This window comes from Notothenia rossii, assembly GCF_949606895.1.
Source record: "Notothenia rossii genome assembly, chromosome: 1".
Classification (NCBI taxonomy): Eukaryota; Metazoa; Chordata; class Actinopteri; order Perciformes; family Nototheniidae; genus Notothenia; species Notothenia rossii.
In genome coordinates, this window is record NC_136912.1 from 17,806,217 (window position 1) to 17,822,321 (window position 16,105).

General features: G+C 38.9%; 1 protein-coding gene and 1 long non-coding RNA gene across 3 annotated transcripts in view; one reads left to right on the forward strand and one right to left on the reverse strand.

Annotated features, from left to right (window-relative positions):
- LOC307042039 (CD209 antigen-like protein A) overlaps window positions 1-16,105 on the reverse strand; it is a 115,862-nt gene that overhangs the window by 7,411 nt on the left and 92,346 nt on the right. The gene's annotated exons all lie outside the window — the stretch shown is intronic.
- On the forward strand, window positions 5,364-10,597 carry LOC307042049. Of its 2 annotated transcripts, none has more exons than XR_013808977.1 (3): window positions 5,364-5,598; window positions 7,811-7,900; window positions 8,635-10,597. It is a non-coding gene; the product is annotated as an uncharacterized lncRNA (long non-coding RNA). The 2 variants fall into 2 exon arrangements; XR_013808978.1 differs by having other exon boundaries at window positions 5,364-5,593.

Genomic DNA, 16,105 nt, shown 5'->3' on the forward strand with positions numbered 1-16,105 from the left:
ATCCGTTAGCGCAGCAGAAGCTAACAACATTCCCCGCCGGTACCGGTACACCCCCTCTCTCTATCTATCTATCTCTCTCTCTCTCACGCTGGCTGTGAGGAGCGGAAGCCTGATAAGCCAAAATCCCCCACTTTCATCACTTACAGCGCCCATCGTACAGGGCAAATGGAAAATGTAACCGGGGTGAAAAGGGTGTTATCTTTACTTAATTATGAATGTTGTTACATCAAGACTAAAAATTCATTTTTTTTGTATTATATTTGTATTTAATCTTGTGGAAGTGCATATCCCCTGTCCTCCACCAGGGGGTGCTGCAGCACCCTCAGCACCCCTACTTCCCATGGCCCTGCACTTGCTGTTACAACCTCTGCTGCAGCTTTGACGTATTGATTCCTGTGTAGTGTGTAGGCTACTTTGTGTAATTTTTACTTTTATTCACAATTCACACTTTTTTTTTTATTCCAAAGAAAATCATCATTATTTTTGTTTATCAGTGAAACATAATGCAAAGAAATGTCATGTTTTTTTAATTTGTTATTATCTGAATGACTATACTCTACCCTTATTTATTTGCACCAGAACTGGTTATCTCTGTGCTTAGTAATTAGTTTGACAATTTTTCAAAATATCTCTTACAGTTTGACCCTATGGTTTGACCACATTCACAATGACATTATCACAAACTGGTCTCACCAGAATGCGTGACTTCACCACGACTCCTTAACACCGCAGGAGTGGTGGAGTCACAAACTCTGCTACATTTACGTGTCTGCGCAACACATCCTCACTCCCAGGTCGGCCTATGTTGACGTCAAGTCCCCTGTGTCGGCTTTTTCCAACGCAAGAGGGCAGCCCTTAGCGTACATTTTCAACTTTCCGGGATGTCCATAGGCTTCTATATAGCTCCCTAAACTTATGTTGTAGACGACTTGAGATCGCGAGCGAATGCTACCCGCAGATCCATTCTCACAGCGTTTATCAACCTTTTTCTTACTCAATATCAAGCCACACTTATAGTTTTTACTTCTTTATTTTAATTGAATAATGTAGGACTTTTGTTGCCGTCAGTTATGGGGAGAGTAGGGGCTCAGAATACTGAAATGATGAACGCAATCATTTACAAACTCTTCAACGACAACCCTAATTGTATTTTAAAACATTTTAGAAGGCCTCACGAATACTTTAATGTAAATTTAAATTTAAATGTGAAGGGATGTGTGTAATGTGGAGATTACATTATTCACCCACGGATCTATGGGTTGGGGTATTGTTCCGCACGGACATTTTAGTTAACCAGACTTCCTGTTTATGTGAAATACGGACATTTTTTAAAAATAAAATGATACTTTATTCCGAGTTTGCTTGATTTTCTCTTTGGAGGTCATCACATAACGGCATTGTAATACACGGTTCGGTTGCATTAAATATTACATATCTGCTGTAGTTCGCTATTTATAGAGCCCTGATAAGAAGACTTCTAGACAAACATGAACAACTGCCGCCGAACCTGAATATGTGACGTGGATCATAAATATATCAGCAATTAAACAAAATTTTCAATTTCTCTTCACAATATAAGTGTCCTTGCAGTATATATATTAATTCGGCTGACTTTTATATTTGATCCAATCAGTATATTGGTATATTTACACCATAACGGTGCACAGCTGATAGAAAGGGACACCTGGTGGTTAAAGCACGTTATTGAAATGTATTATTTGTATTATTAGATATTAATAGGAGACACAGACAGACAAACTAATAAGGCTTTATTTAAACATTAAAGAATACTTTAGGTTAAGGCAGTGGTTCTCAAACTTTTTCTGTCAGGCCCCCCCTTTGGAGAAAAAAAAAAGTCGGGCCCCCCCAACACAAATAGTCAGGCTCAGTGGCGGCGCCAGAAATTTCTTTTGGGGGTGCTGTGGGGTAGCTTGACGTTTCATAGAGGGTGCTCAAACATTTAGGGCTTCCCATTAATGTACCGGGCGCTACAGTGGAACTTTCTACTGCAACATTCCCCACGCATATACACAGTGAGACAGTTACAATGAAGGCTCGATAATCAGCTCACGGCATAGGGTAAAGTGCTATTTTTATAGGTGGTGTGTGGACCTCACATAGGGGGGTCCGGGGGCAAGCTCCCCCGGGAAGATTTATTTTTAAATATTGAAGTTAAATGCATCAATCTGGAGCACTTTGAGAGCAAAATGAAGAGATCTATGGATACATCTCTCAACACCCATATGAAACAGAACTGTAAACAGATTTACTTTTTCTTTATGGATATTTTACAAATCACCCTTTTAAACGTTATTCTTGTTTTACTGCCATATAGTATTTCATACCTGTTTTTCATTTATTCTCTTATTTTTGTATAACTATAATGATCATATAAACGTGTGCCTCAGAAATAATTGTTTACATTAATCGTGACCAAACCGTTTGAGACCCACTGAGATAACTTAGACTAAAGTGAACTAAGTGATCTAAACACTGAGAGTCCGTTAGCTCAGGGGTTCCCAACCCCCGGTCCGCGGACCGGTACCGGGCCGTGGAGGTGTTACTGCCGGGCCGCGAAATGGCTGTGAGTTTATCGTAATATTTGCAGAATTAGAAATATTTAAAAATATTTTATCATTGTTCATTTATGCACAGAGAAAGTTACTGGTGCGCCAATAGGAAGTGGAGCACACAGGGGACAACCGTTTAATCGCAGACTGTTATGTTTATGTGGGGAAGTGGCAGTGCATACATTATTTGAGATATATTTTGAACTCAGACTTCATTTTAAGGACATTGCGGCCAGGGGTGTAGAGCTATTTTTTTAATTTGTAAAACCTCCTTCACTTCATGAAATGGCTGCAGCATCAGGAGGCAGCCTCTGAGAAGTGCAGCACCAGCGTGTACACACAGCCTTCACTGTGTTCTCCACTGCAGGCTGCTACGTTTCACACACACACACCGAACGGCCTGATTATTACCCCTATTACTCGTTGTATGAAGGAAATGTCCGGTCACAAAGGCACATGATGTGTGTGTGTGTATGTGCTCTGCTCAGCTCCGCTGTGTGTGTGTGTATGTTCGGTGTGTTTGTGTGTGTCCAACAACGGCATTTGTTTTCAAATTACCATGAACAGTAATTTACACACATCTGGCCAACTCCATAGGTATGTGGGTGTTCCCAAAATAAGTTAGTTTAATCTTAATCTCGATGTAGTTCTAAATGCTGTCGGAGTGCACCGGAACGAACGCCCCGGTATGACGTTATTATGGCTGGCAAACAAGCCCAGGGGTCTCCCTGACATTTCAGTTATATCAATATGTGTACAGTGGTCCTAATTTGTTTTGATTGTATCCTGGTTTTAAACGTTGTTAATATGTTTTGGATGCATATTGTTCTATTATTTGTTACATACAATGTAACAGCCTGATATTGCCATATTAGGCTATATTATATTATATATTATATTAATATTTGTAAAGCGGTCCTAATTTTTTGTTTTAATTGTATCCTGGTTTTAAACGTTATTAATATGTTTTGGATGCATATTAGTATTTCTTCGGGCTGTTAAAAACAATTAGCCTCTGTTGCCACCTGCTGGTGAGTAAATATTAAAATCAGCTAAAATTGACAACCGGTACGCGATTTTTTTTTAATGTATCTGCCGGTCCTTGGCACAATAAAGGTTGGGAACCCCTGCTTTAGCTCACTGAGTCTCTCAATCTGACAGGAGAGGACACTCCACTTTGTTCTTGAAAAAGCTCCTTATATCCGTTAGCGTAGCTCGCTAGCACCAGAAGCTAACAACAACGATCCCCGGTAGCAGTGCGCTCTCTCTCTCTCGCTCGCGCACACAAAATGGCTCGTTCCACACACACACAGAGCCGAGCTTTAATGAAACACAGAGACCCAGACGTAATAGTACTGCATCATATTATTTTCGAATAAATAATTTTTCAATTTATGATTTTTTATTTTTTTATCTTTTACATTTTTTATTTTTACCATTTTTCCTCCTGGTCTCTCGCGCCCCCCCTGGTATGCCTCTGCGCCCCCCAAGGGGGGCGCGCCCCCCACTTTGAGAACCACTGGGTTAAGGTCTTATTTTGAATAAGAAAAAAGCTTTGGGGGTATACATATTAAGCCTGACAAAGTACTAATATATTGCTTTCCTGCAATGTTAACCACTGTATGTTTAAGCACTTCTTTTAACTGATATTATACATATGTATTATACTCTTATAAGATGTATAGATAGTATAAGAAATGTGCAGAATATGACAGTTTAATGGTGGAGGTATACACACATATTGATAGATGTCTTGTAATGCACTGTTGAGGAACCTGCGACCCAAGTTTTTCATCTCCGGCCTTGTCAGGTATTGAACAATCAATAAATAAAGAACACAGAATTATTAAATAAAACACAGAATTTGTGTGATTATACTAAATGATTTACAAATAAACACCACTGCATATTTACAACTGTTTCACATGCTGATGTAACGCAAATGTTTCCAACTTGGGATCAATAAAGTACATCTTATCTTAAGATGATCGATGGCTACTGCCAGATTTACCTCTGAACCTTGACAAGTGCATGTTTCAGGCTTATCAATTAACAACAGGAGGGGTCACAGACATAAGACCAGCTGTTAAATAAAGCTCTTCTGACCTTAGCTGGCATGTGGGTATATATTAATGCTGCCCATTATGGGCACAAGCAATTTTCACCCATGTATTAAGTATATGTTTTAAATGTGAGTGTTCCTATCCCCTAAACCTCCAGTGATGTACACAGTTTAATACTGGCAACTTCTTATTATGGGAAATATGAAAACGTCTTTTAAAACTACAACTCCCAGTAGAGACGTGCCATAAAAGTTAAACATGTTGCGAAACACACAATAGCCAGCATGTGTAGTTCTGGGGACGGGGTGGGGGAGGGGGCGAAGGGGTGGACCCGTTCAAATCCAGTTTTGGACAGTCTGCCGTGGTTCCATCCCATTTCAAAGTATTGTTCGACGCTCGGCGTAACCCTCGGCACACACTCAAACATCCAATCACAGAGCTTGAGGACTATCACGGGGTTTGTTAAGCGAAGCGGAGAAAATACTTACTTCCGGGCAGTGCTTGAATTGGGCCGGTACTCACCGGTACGCAGTACCGGCACTTCTGATTTTTACCCATGTGGTACCGGCACTTCTTACTGAGTACCGGCAAGGTGGCGGTACTCAGCCGCCGGCAATATACGTATATATTGTATACGCAACGCAGCGCAAATGTGGGTCTGACTCTGCCTCACAGAGGGTGACTGGCTGTCTACATGACATGGCCTGCCGACATTGCCACTTTCATACAGATCATACTAATGCCCTCGATTGGTCTCTGTGTGTCATTCAAGCTCGGGAGGGTGTGTGTTGGTGTATGTGTGGCGCGAGCGAGCGAGAAAGCGCGCGCACCGGTTACGTGTATTGTTGTTAGCATCTGGTGCTAGCTAGCTGCGCTAACGGATATAAGGAGCTGTTTCAACAACAAGGTGGAGGGAAAGTCCTTTGCTGTCAGACTGAGAGGCTGAAAACTACAGCTCTGGTGAGGTAAATTACTCTCTGAGTCTTTAGATAGTTAACTTAGTTTAAGTTATCTCAGTGGGTCTCAAACGGTTCGGTCACCATATGTAAACACATATTTCCATTTGAGGGGCTAGTGATTAGTAAAATATGCATGAATAATACAAACAAAATGTTAACTAGGTGAAAAAAGGTAAGATAAACTTGTTGAGAGCCAAAACTAGTCTTTGCTGTTGCCTCAAAGAGGAGCAGGGGGGAGAGGAGGGAGACAGGAGATGCCGATTCAGGAGCCCAGACACACTCACAACTATAAATGAACCAAAAACAAATAAATAAACAAGTTTCAATGTTTTTTCATATTGGATATTGTATGTTATTTGTTATGGCCATGTACTTATGATTTTATGATTATTTAAATGTATACATTTTTGTTTCATATGGGTGTAGTCTCTTTATTTCCCCCTCAAAATGCACCAGATTGATGCATTTAACTCCAACATTCAAAAACAAATCTTACCGGGGGAGCATGCCCCCGGACCCCCCTATAGGATTTGAGGCCCGGCCCCACTGTTCCCAAATAGATTTGCAATTTTTTTTAAATAGTAACCCATCTCCATATGTTTCTTTTTGGGTAGTAGATGTAAACTAGAGGGCTATCACTTTGTGCAGCAACGCTATTGACAAATAAATCCAGCAAAATGACACAAAAAACTGGTAGTGGCCTCAGGGATGAGGAGTCATTTAACCAGCCAGTAGGAGTCAAGCTTTACTTTCTTTTATATCCATAAAGAAAAAGTAAATCTGTTTACAGTTGTTTCATTATGGATGTTGAGAGGTATCCATATATCTCTTCATTTTGCTCTCAAAGTGCACCAGATTGATGCATCTAACTTCAATATTTAAAAAAAAAATGTTCCCGGGGGAGCATGCCTCCGGACCCCCCTAGACTAGAGGGTGTCAGGTCCACTCCCCACTTATAAAAATAGCACTTTACCACTGCACCCCCTCTAATCTCAGATGCACCCTGAGTCATTTTGTTTAAGTACAGTGAGCCTTTCTAAAATATACAGTAAAGAGACAAACCCACCAGCATTATAGGATATACTATGACTTTGTGCCAAATACTTGTTGCTGATTTAGAGTACTGGCACCTTTTTTATTCCAATTCAAGCACTGGTTATACTTCACTCGCGTCTATATCCAAATCTATCAGATCTAGCTAGTTCTAGTTAATTATATGACTGCCTACTTTTCAAAAGACCTAAACAATAAGCGTGTGGCCGCAAAGTTTAGCGCAGTATTATGCATATGTTTATATGAGGGGTCAAAATCCCATGCTCAGAAAATGCTCATATATTTTTTTCTCTTCATTCCCCACGCCCCAAAATAAATAAATATACAAATATACCAATTTTAGGAAAAGTAACAAAGTTTGAGCAGTGTGGGTTTTATATTAACAGAGTTACCCATATTTCAAAACGCGAAGTGTAATAACTGCAGTTTGCCTCGCTGTCAGAATGACAAAGTGAAGCACAGGCCCATGTTTCTCACTACATTGTAAGTACAACTTATTAAAAAGATCAGTTCAATGCAACTAATGTCGTCTTGGTGTTATTGCATGATGTTACAATTGGTTTGCCATGAATTTAGTGATGAATTGTAAACATTTTAAATGTAGCGTGTTTCTCAGTTACAAGGTTGTTGTTTTAATAAATCAGACACTGATGGTGCAGCGCTGTACTGTACCTCTTTCTATAGGCATTTTTTCCTTAACAAATTGTTTTTGTGCTGATCAGGGGGTACTTGGCTGAATTTTTTTTTCAAAGGGGGTACATGATTGAAAACAGTTTGAGAACCACTGGTCTACAACATACGTTTAGGGAGCTATATAGAAGCCTATGGACATCCCGGAAAGTTGAAAATGTACGCTAAGGGCCGCTCCCTTGCGTTGGAAAAAGCCGACACAGGGGACTTGACATAACGTCAACATAGGCCGACCTGGGTGTGAGGATGTGTTGGTATATAAATGAAAGGTTGACTAATGTCATTATTAGTATGAAGTTATTTAAACAGCCACTTGAGGCTGGCTCCAAAAGTGAGTCATTCTCCATTAATCCCATGTTTAAATGCCCAACATTACCACAGAAATAGCCTGGACAGGGTTAGACTTTTTGTATACCTCACAGAATGTACTTTAATGTAATTAAGTGAAAAGTTTAATCTGGTGTTTTACACACAGGAATGAAAATGAACAGACTGCTTGCTGTGAGTTTGGGACTCCTGTGTATCTTACAAGCTGCTCTCAACATTTCCCTGTGTCTCACTCTCTGTAAGTCTGTCACAATTCTCATGTCATGTCGCATTTCTATGTCTAGGTTTGGGAGTTTTTGCTGTTTTCCATGTCATGTTTTCCTCTGGGTTATTGTCTGGTCCTTTTCCCTGTGTTTTTCCTCTTGTCATTAGTTTCCCTGGTGTGTCTAGTTATCTGATTGTGTTCACCTGTGGCCCTTGTGTTTCTCCTCCCCTGCCCGGCTGTTTCTCGTCTTGTGATTACCCCTCCCTGTATTTAGTCTTGTCTCTTCCTGTGTTCAGTGTTGGTGCTTCATTTGTTTGTGACCTAGTTCACCGTAGAGTGTTTTGTTTGTCCAAGTTATGTATTAGATAAGAGCCCTTGCAATAAAGGTATTATCAAGTGTTATCTGCGTTTGGGTCCTACCTGCTTCACTCTGTGTAACAAAGTCTTCTTAATTTGTGACTCTCACTTCTGTCGCCAGATAGTGCAAGTGGTTAACGACCTTGTTTAGATGATCTTACAAGCTATGAGGATCACTTGCCCTCAATTCTTTCGAGAAACATATCACTGTTCATTAGGGTGAACAATATGACCCTTAAATGTATATCAAACTTCATTTGCACATTTGACTCAATCAATATCCCTTTCAACACGTTTAATCAGAGAAAACGTCCATTCAATTATTTGTACTCAATAATTGTAATGCTGGGATGATTTTAAAGAAAATCAGCTTGGAAATAATACTTTTTTTTTTTTTGGTAACCTCTCAGCTGTAAAGGACAGTTTCACAGCAAACCTCCCTGACTGAAGAGAGAGACGAATAGAAGAGAATCATCTGAAGGGGATTTCTTCTGAAGGGGTATACACAGTATCACCTTACATTAAAATTGATTACATTTAATTTATCTGAGGCTTTTATCCAAAGCAAATTACATTAAGTGCAACAAACCAGACACAAACTCAGAACATCAAGAAACATGCAGATCAGTGAGCATGCTAATTTACTAGTCGCTGCCTGTCAGTTAGCATGCTAATCTCCGTAGATATCTCTGAAACAGAAAACATCGCCGTCTTTGAAGTAATGTCAACACTGTTGGCTCTTCACATTCTGTTGATTTCTTTTCTTTTTTTCTTTTATTTTACTGCATTTTATTAATTCTACGTGTTGTGTAATGTTTTTATACTGTTCATGCTCACTGCCTGTAGCACTTCGGGATTTGAAGTCAAATATGAAGTACTTTATAAATGAAACCCATTATTATTCTTATTATTGATGATAGTTCTTTTTTTTTTAATGTTTTACATTTACATTTTGGCTTATTTTACACATTTAAGAAGAGGAAATGATACATCTGATGTCGATAACGCCTCAGCTCTTTGTGTTAAGGCTATCAGAGGAAACACAAATTCTTCACAAATATACTTAATGAACTAAACATATACTGTATTACTTATCTGGTCCTGTTTAAAATAAGGATGACTTCTTCATTCAATGTGAGCGTTTAATATAAATAATTCCTTGAAAAAATATTATATGGTGTTAGATTAAGAAAAGGAAACATAGACCCATACATTATCATTGATAAATTAACATAATATACCATGGGAATTCTGTTTTAGATCTGGAGCCCAGTGGCAAAAACCTGACTGAAGAGAGAGATGAGCTGAAGAGAACTGTGAAGGACTACGGTATTTACAATGATAAAGTCAACTGTTCAACTATAATAAATCATTGAGCTTTGGACTCCTGTATTTTCTACAAGCTGCTCTCAATATTTCCCTGCGTTTTGTTATTTTTAAGTCTTCGCAATTTGTGTCTCTTACTGAAAGTGCAAATTTCCAGAAATGTATCACTGCAGACATTTTCTTTTACTGAACTATAATTTGTGCTTTATTTTCAACAAAGCCAGCTCAGACATTTAGTTTTTAAACTGAATCATATGTTTATTAGGGCACATAATCAAATGTTGTTGGTAACCTCTTCAAAGTGTCAGAGCGAAACCCCCTGATTGAAGAACGACACGAGTTGAAGAGAATCAACCTTATTGAGATGAAACTACTGCAATAATCAGGGGTTTCATCTGAATGGGTAAATAATACTTATTTACTTCTAAATATCACATTAGGTAACAATATATTATTTTTTTATTTTTATTATCTGAGGCTTTTATCCAAAGCAACATTGTAGGTTCAATAAACCATAAAGATACAAGCTCAGAACATCAAGAAACAGGCGGGGCTAGTCAGTTAGCATGCTAATTTCCGTAGATATCTCTGCAACACAACACATAGACGTTGTTAGGGAAATAATTGTCCTAGACTCCTAGATATGACGTGCATGACCAACCCTGACGTCTGTTATGTCCTTTAAGGAGATAGGCTGCTTCAGCCATAATGTTGTTGTTCCCATTCTGTGACCGGGCAACCCTAGGTCACAGATGGTTTATTGTTGTGTGCACTGGGATACTTCCTTCTTTGTGTTTGTGGACTCCAAGGTGTGAAATCTTCGAGGCCATAAGTATCGGACGCAAGTGACTCAGTGTTCCCAACTTTTAGGCTATCTTCTCAAAATATGTTGAATATTCTCTGTGAAACCAGTTAAATGGGCTAACGAGAGAGAGGTGCTCCAGATTTTGACGTGGCAACTCTACCGTGAAGTCAGAACATCTGGCTCTTGGACTTGTGATGTGAATTCTCCGGCCGAAGCTCCTAAATAAACCATCAGTGTTTGACATCAAAGCTCCTGCTCTTCCCGTGTCTCCTTCATGAGTCGGTGACTCCCACTGCATTGCTACACAGAAGTTTCCCCCACAGACGTCTTTGAAGACTCATCAACACTTTAGGCTATTCACATTCTGCTGATAATGTTAGTTTGCTTTTTTACATTTAAAATATAAATTCTGGCTTATGTTACACATTTAAGAAGAGGAAATGAAACAGATGTTGTTGAAAACGCCTTGGCTCTTCGTTTTGTTCCTGTAAAAAGGGAACACAATATTTGTTTTACTTCACAAATAATCTTAACTAAACTAAACATACAGTATACCGTAATACTAATCTGGTCCATTCAACAGGACTGTTTGGCAGAAATAATTTCCTGAAAACATGATATGGTGCTGGATTAAGAAAAGGAAACAAAGACCCATATTATCATTGATAGAATAACGTAATAGACATTGGGAATTCTGTTTTAGATCTGGAGGCCAGTGACAAAAACTTGACTGAAGAGAGAGAGATGAGCTGAAGAGAGCTGTGAAGGAATATGGTAGGTACAATAATAAAGTCAATTGTTGAAGTGTAAAAAGACACTTGAGCTTTGGACTCCTGTATTTTCTACAAGCTGCTCTCAATGTTCCCCTCTGTTTTGCTCTTTTAAAATCTTCTTAATTTGTGCCTCTTACTTCTGGTGCAAATGTTCAACACCCAGGTTTGAGTATCAAACTCTAGTTGCCCTGATTGCTTTGAGAAACGTATCCCAGTACATCGGGGTATACATACAATAGGATCAGAAATACAAAACATATGTTTAATATATGACTCAGGGAAAGCAATGAAACAATTGCCCTTTTCAAAGTGTGTACTTGCTTATTTTTTCTTATTTTTTCACTGAACTATAATGTGTGCTTTATTTTCAACAAAGCCAGCTCAGACATTTAGTTTTTACACTCAATCATGTGTTTATTTGGACATATAATCACATTTTGTTGGTAAACTCTCCACTAAAATTGAAGTTTCACAGCAAAACTCCCTGACTGAAGAGCGAGACAAGTTGAAGAGAATCAACCTTGGTAAGTATTGAGATGAAAGATAAGATAAAAACGGTATTAATCCCGAAGGAAATTGTTGTGCCAGAGTTACAAAAATACAATAAACACAGCAGCATAATAGTAAAACTGTACAATTAAAAGTGCAGTAAAAAAGAGTGTGATGCCCCTGTGGGTTCATCTGGAGAGGTCGTGGCTGTGCTGCATCAAGCCTCCTTGATTGCCTTGATTGCAGTAACTCAGGGCACCTGGGTCTGGTGCCCTGCAGTTATTTAAAGCCTCTGCTCCTCTCTGCTTCTCCCTGCAGGCACCCTGGTTTTGTTGAGTATGTGATGAGTTTATCAGTTGCTTCACTTTGTGCACTTCAACACTCTCACACACATACATGTCTATACAATCCTCACCCTGCATTTACACTACTGATACCACTGACATCCACACCTCATACTTTACTTGTTTTGCACTTAATTAATTTGGTTGATTTTAATGTTTTGCTTAAGTAAACATATTTTGTTAAACGTGGATATGGTGTGTCTCTTTTGTTGTGGCCTTTTGAGCCAGGTCATAACAAGAGCAATTAAATATACAGGAAACCTGAAACATAGTCAGTAACTATAGTTAGTAGTGCAAAAACTACTGCAATAATCAGGGGTTTGATTTGAAGGGGAATATCATACCTAATCGGTACTGAATATCACATTAGGTAACCAAATATTATTTAATTTATCTGAGGCGTTTATCCAAAGCAACCTACAATAGGTGCAATAAACCATAAAGATACAAACTCAGAACATCAATAAACATGCATGCTGACCGACGGGCAGCGGCTAGTCAGTTAGCATGCTTATCTCTGCAAAACAACATATAGATGTTTTTGAAGTTAAGTCAACATTGTAAGCTCTTCACATTCTGTTGATAATGATAGTTCATTTTGTTTACGTTTTAAATTACTTATCTTACACATTTAAACGGAGGATACAGCCGTTGTTGGTAACGGTGATCACAATATGTATTTTCTTTACAAATATACGTAACTCCTAACATATCCTGTATAACTGATATGGTTCTGTTGAAAATAATGACAGCCTCTCCATTCAACAGGACAGTTTAGCAGAATGAATTTCCAGAAAAAATGATATGGTGTTGGAATAACAAAAGGAAACATGGATCAATACATTATTATTGATAGATTAACATAATATACAATGGGAATTCTGTTTTAGATCTGGAGGCAAAATTGAAAATGACAGTTTCACAGCAAAACTCCCTGACTGAAGAGAGAGACAAGTTGAAGAGAATCAACCTCGGTAAGTATTAAGATGAAACTTCTGCAAGAATCAGGTTTTTGATCGGAAGGGGTATACGGTATACTACATTGGTGGTGTATATGAAAGAAAAAAGGTGTACTTTCTCAGACAGAACACTGAAGTGACGCAAAGAAAACACGATTTGAACTACCCCAAGTGGTCAGAAAATTCATAAATGGTCTATCTTTGCTCATAGACCCTCTGGGAAATCATTTAAGGTTTGTCATTGATAACACCTCAGCTCTTTTGTAGCTGTAAGAGGGAATACAATAATTTGTTCATGCTAAATTAAAACAAAACTTAACAAAACAAACTACTATTAACCTGATTCTTTTGAAAATAATAAATTCTCACTCAAAATGACAGCTTTCAGCAAAGTTCCCTAAAAGCTTTTATTCAGTATTAAAAGGAAACAAACATCACAATATAGTTTATTTTTCATATATGGTGGCAACTAACAAAAACCTGGCTAAGGACAGAGACAATCTGAAGAAAGGTCTGACAGCCTTGGCTAAGTATGATAATGAAATCAATTGTTCAGCCTGTGGGCCTTTATATCATACGGTAGATACCACCTTGGCACTTGACATAGTAGATTAAGCATCTGGTAATTTATGTATTACGGTTTTATCGTTCTTTCTGTTATCCACTATTCTTATCAAGGATGGAAGTACTTCAGTGGTAGCCTCTATAAAGTTTCTTCTATCCGGAAAAACTGGCAAGAGAGTAGGGATGACTGTCTTCAAAAAGGGGCAGATCTGGGGCCTCGTGTATAACGCCGTGGACTGACGTGAGAAGGTTGCTTACGTAGTAGAAATCCGAAAAATAGATCCATACATTTTCCGCCACTTTCCGATTCACCAAACATTGCGTACCCGCGAGGAACGTGCGTATGGCACTTCCTACGCCTATTTCCCTTTTAAAAATCACAACCGACTCGAAATGCGGTGCAGCTTTTGCGGGCCTCACGTAACGCCCATGTTTGCCTATAAATAGTCAAAGAAACGCCCATTCATTCATTCATTTTGACTGACTTTATGAAGAAGATAGCAGGAAATGACGACAGAACAGCTCAAAAAGACATCTCACACCGTGTCAGATTTTGGTTATTTTGGGGAGGTCGAGATAAATCATATTGTTTGGTGGATGCAGTTTGAACCAGAGTAGCAGCATGGAGGTCGGATCGTCACCAAAATAAATAAATAAGTGGTCCGAAAAAAGGTTAATGACAAAAAAAATACACATAGCCTTCCTCAGGCAGTGTGTGTGTACCGGGGAGGAGACACCCCATATTTGATGAGAAACTGTAAGAAATGATCGGGGAATCCCTCCGGAGTGGAGTCATGACGACTGGATCTGAATGATGTTTTTGTATTTGGCGGTTTGTGTCCCAGCTGTCGATCAGCTGTGCCCAGCGTCTCCACTGCACCCTGTGCATCTCGACACCCCCCCCCCCCCCCCTCCGCAGCAACTCTATATGAAGAGGAAATACAACTAATGTGTTGTGTTATATTAGCTGTACAATTTACCACATATGGTGCTCTTAGTTTCCATACCTCCTGTTTTTTACGAGCGACTTATCAAGTCTTGGCAAACGGCATAAAACACGATTAAACATGTATTAAACCATGCTCGTATCTACAACCTATAGAAATGCAAAACGGCGTCAGTTAAGACGTAATTCTGTCCTCCTGCTTACCGCATCATTTATGAGAAAACATTTCATAACATTAACACAACATATTCGAGGTGATTTTAAATAACCGTATTTATTTATTTCTCCCAGTTATGTTTTTGTGTGCACTGAGGAGTCTCAAACAGGCGTTTGTTAAATCATTTTAAGATTGGCTTTAATCAATGTTTGAAAATGAATTCTTTATATATGATAAATGAGAGGTAACATTTTATTTCCACATATTTCTCTCCATTCTTCCTTCTGCCAACGGTGTCGCAGTTTCTCGTCTCTCCCGTTTTTGTGCTTAGTGCGTAGCATGGGTTAGAGTTTGCATGGAGGACCGCACGTTTTCCCGTCAAGTTAGTATTTGTAAATCGCAAACATTGCGTAGAAACTGCCGTACGACATTTTTGGAGCGTATATCCCTTTATAAATGAGGCCCCTGGGCCCAGGAGTTCAAAACTTTTAATCCCTATCTGATCAAATCAGATTTGGATTTTGGGGAGTTCAAAACAGAAAAACAGGATTAGGATCACTTTGATATCCGATCAGATCAGGAAATCCAATCCAAGCTTTAATCTGGATCAAATCTTCAAAATGGGTATTTCAAACCGACAACACAGGATTGGGATCAGTTTGATCCAAAAAACCTGGATTATCCTGATCCCACCAAAGGGGTGGATTTCCAGTGGATTACCAGAGCAAAATGTACTGTACAATTTATTAAAAAATATGTTTCAATTTAAATAAGATGGCAAAGTTTGTTAACTGAAATAATACACAATTGTTAGCCTTCATGGGAAATACATTTTATTTTTTCCATTTTTGCTCACGTTTGTGGTGGCCTATTTTGTTTTCAACCAAATGTTGATGACATAAATGTTTATGCTCATAAAAGTATCACAGCAAAGATTGTCAATCACAAATGTAATTTAGATTAAAGTAAAAATATCTTCAACAAAAAAAAAGTCCATCATCTGTCATCACCTTTCAAATGAAAAAATATAATTAAACATTATAGATGTCTCTGCAATGTGGTCTCTTGTCTTCCTTGTATTATTTTTCATGTACACTAGATGGCGATCGGTAGGATTAAAGCACTGATATTCAGGATCTAGTCATCTTGAAAAATCGTAATCTGGATCAGGCTGATCCTATCCTGAATTGCTTTGAACTCCAGGGACAAAATCTGGCCGACTTGTCTGATCCTGGATCACAAAAAATGGGATTTCAAAATCGGATCGGATCTGATTGAGATTAAAAGTTTTGAACTCCTGGGCCCAGGTGATTATCAACAGCAGATAAGAAGAGGTGTGTGTGTGTGTGTGTGTGTGTGTGTGTGTGTGTGTGTGTGTGTGTGTGTGTGTGTGTGTGTGTGTGTGTGTGTGTGTGTGTGTGTGTGTGTGTGTGTGTGTGTGTGTGTGTGTGTGTGTGTGTGTGTGTGTGTGTGTGTGTGTGTGTGTGTGTGTGTGTGTGTGTGGGTGGGTGGGTGGGT